The sequence below is a fragment of the Theropithecus gelada genome, chromosome 1 (assembly GCF_003255815.1).
Source record: "Theropithecus gelada isolate Dixy chromosome 1, Tgel_1.0, whole genome shotgun sequence".
NCBI classification, from domain to species: domain Eukaryota; kingdom Metazoa; phylum Chordata; class Mammalia; order Primates; family Cercopithecidae; genus Theropithecus; species Theropithecus gelada.
Window position 1 is genome coordinate 187,393,707 of NC_037668.1, and position 3,358 is coordinate 187,397,064.

The following is a 3,358-nucleotide window of genomic DNA, read 5'->3' on the forward strand; positions in this document are numbered from 1 at the left end:
CAAAACTGGGAACAAAAAGAGGTTTAACTGGACTTACAGTTCCACATGGCTGGGGAGGCCTCAGAATCACGGCGCGGGGTGAAACGCACTTCTTCCGCCGCCGCAGCAAGACAGAAATGAGCAAGAAGCAAAAGCGGAAGCCTCTGATAAACCCATCAGATCTCGTGAGACTTATTCACTATCAAGAGAATAGCACGGGAAAGACCAGCCCCCATGATTCAATTACCTCCCCCAGAGTCCCTCCCACAACACTGGGGGATTCTGGGAGATGCAATCGAAGTTGAGATTTGAATGGGGACACAGCCAAACCGTATCTACTGGTTACCTGACTAATTAATAAAGAAAATGTGTTCCTTTGAACTGATCTATACGATAACTAAATATACAACAAACGCTGATGGCAGTTGCGGCTGTCAGTTAAAAAGTGTAAAGGTTCTTGCTACACATAGTTTGTTTTCCCCAGACAATAGTCTTCACTTAGAGAATAAATGTCAAGACACATAATTTAAACAGAAAGCCATGCTTTTCTCCACCAATAATGTGATTTTTTAATAAAAGAAAGAATTATATAGAAATATATACGTTTTGAAAATTCTGTCACCTCAAAACCTAAAGTAGCCAAGGACAGAAGAGATGAGGAATGCAGTGATTTATTATACTCTGCAATGACAATGGAAAAGGGATTTTGAAATGCTTTCTTTTGTCAAGTGCAATGATTCCTATAATATATTGAGCTTCTGCTTAGGCTCTTTCAGGTAGCAAGGAACACATATACTGTAACAGAAGTTTATTATAAGCACATATGTGGAAAGGAAATAATAAGCACATGATTATGAAACTAGACCACATCTTGATCATGATCAAAATTAACATTACCAATGCAGGACAGATGGACATCTGTGCCTCCAGTTGTGATACTTCAAAAAGGACACAACATCACTAATGTAGTATTCCAACCAGAAATGCATAACCTGGGAGAATATCAGGTAATATCAAGTTGAGGGATGGTCAGTAAAGTATCTGACTTGATTTCTTTAAAAATGGCAATGTTATGAAAGACATAACATTGAAAGGCTGAGCAACAGTTCCAGATTAAAGGAGACTGAAGAGTAGCATGACCAACTCTTCACCCGTTCACCTAGGACTGAGTAGTTTCCCAGGATGCAGGACTTTCAGTGCTAAAATGGAGAAGGTCTGGGCAAACAGGGTTATTCTGAATTGATGACTTGATCACCCTGCTGAGGAGACATAATCATTAAATGCAATATGTAAAACATGTGATCCTGGACTGGATCATGGATTGGAGTGAAAAAAAAACCACGCTACAAGTACATTATTGGGATAATTCACAGAATTAGAATATCAACTTAATATATGGTGAAGTATACAAAAGATAAAACTTACCATTTTAACTATTTGTAGATGTACAGCTCAGTGGCATTAAATGCATTCACAATATTGTTAACAACCATCATCACCATCCATCTCCAGAACGTTTTCATCTTTCCATACATGAACTCTATACCTGTCAAATAGTAACTCCCCATTTTCTCCTCCTCCCAGCTCCTGGTCACCACCATTCTACTTTCTGTCTCTAGGAGTTTGCCTATTCTAGGTATCTCATGTAGGTGAAATCATATAGTATTTGTCCTTTTATATCCAGTTTATTTCACTTAGCGTAATATTTTCAAGGTCTCTTTATGTTATAGCTTGTGCCAGAATTCCATTCCTTTTTAAGGCTGAATCATTTTCCATTGTATGTACGTATCACTTTTTTTTTTTTTTTTGAGATGAAATCTCACTCTGTCGTCCAGGCTGGAGTGCAGTGGCATGATCATGGCTCACTGCAACCTCCACCTCCCAGGTTCAAGTGATTCTCCTGCCTCAGCCTCCCGAGTAGCTGGGATTACAGGTGCTCGCCATCACACCTGGCTCATTTTTGTATTTTTAGTAGAGATGGGGTTTCACCATGTTGGCCAGGCTGGTTTTGAACTCCTGACCTCAGGTGATCTGCCTGCCTCGGCCTCCCAAAGTGCTGGGATTACAGGCGTGAGCCACTGCGCCTGGCCACATTTTGTTCATTCAGTCATCTGTTGATGAACATTTGGGTTGTTTCTACCTTTTGGCTGTTGTGAATAGTGCTGCTATGAACATTGGTGTAGAAATGTGGGGTTTAACTTTGAAGTATTATATCAATGTAAAATTTCCTGAATTGGAGCTGTGTACCATGACTGTGTAAGAAAATATCTAAGGAAATACACACTGAAATATTAAGAGAAAAAGTGATACATGCATCCTAGTCTCAAATGCTTCAGCAAAAAAAACGAGAAAGAGAAAGGAAATGTGGCAAAATGTTAAAAATTGGTGAATCTGGGTAAAGGGTATGAGTACTTTGCAATATTCTTGCAACTTTGCAACTTTTCTGTAAGTTAATTTTTGTTTAAGTACAAGAGAAAGGAAGGAAGCAAGGGAGAAATTCAATTTATGATATACGGGCCTTGTGGAGAAAGAAGAATCTATGAAAAGCTGGTCCTCACAGAGGATGCAATGTCATCAGGGGAATGATGCAATGTCATCGGGAAAGATAACGTAGTATTCATCACAGCTTACTTGGGCATCTTGTCCCTATGAACAGAAGTTGGCGACTATACCTATTTCTAGTGCTCTGCTCTTTCAGTTTCCCAACTACTCTCTGCTTCTGCTGCTACCAACTATTCTCCATCCTGTCCTCTCTTCCTCTTGTCTTCAGCTTGCTCATAGCTTCTATTTTCTTACGGCTTCTACTGCCTCTTCTCTGTGCATGTGTTGACTGCTGCTGCCATCTTCCTCCAATCCGGGCAGTTGTTGTGGTATACAGCGTGACAACCTTTGCATAGGAGGGCTGTAACCATGTAACATAAGTGTCTTGCTTGGCCAGTCTAGTCCAACTAAAAGACTATGGTTGGAGCACTAGGTGTGGTTTAGTGAGTTGGTGGTGAGAAAAAGCAAAACTCCAAATCTCCCCTGAGGCATTGTGACCCATGTTTGATTAACCTTGGAAATGTAAGGAGAAAAATAGAAACTGTGTATATGAAAGTTCAGTAGAATTGGAGGAGATAAGATTTCACTGTAGTTTTGGAGAACATTTTAAGGTTGAGTATTGGAAAAATTTGTCTCTCTCTCCCTCCCTCACTTCATTCCTTCCTTTTTCCCCTTATTTCCTTCCACAAAAATTCATTATGTGCAAGGCATTATCATAGAGGCCATGGGGAATCTAAATTGTGTAAGATGTGGTCCCGGCTACAAGAAGCTTATAATCTAGGGTAGTGTATTTTAAACTACAGGCTGCAACCCATTAGTGATTAGTAGATTGTGAAAT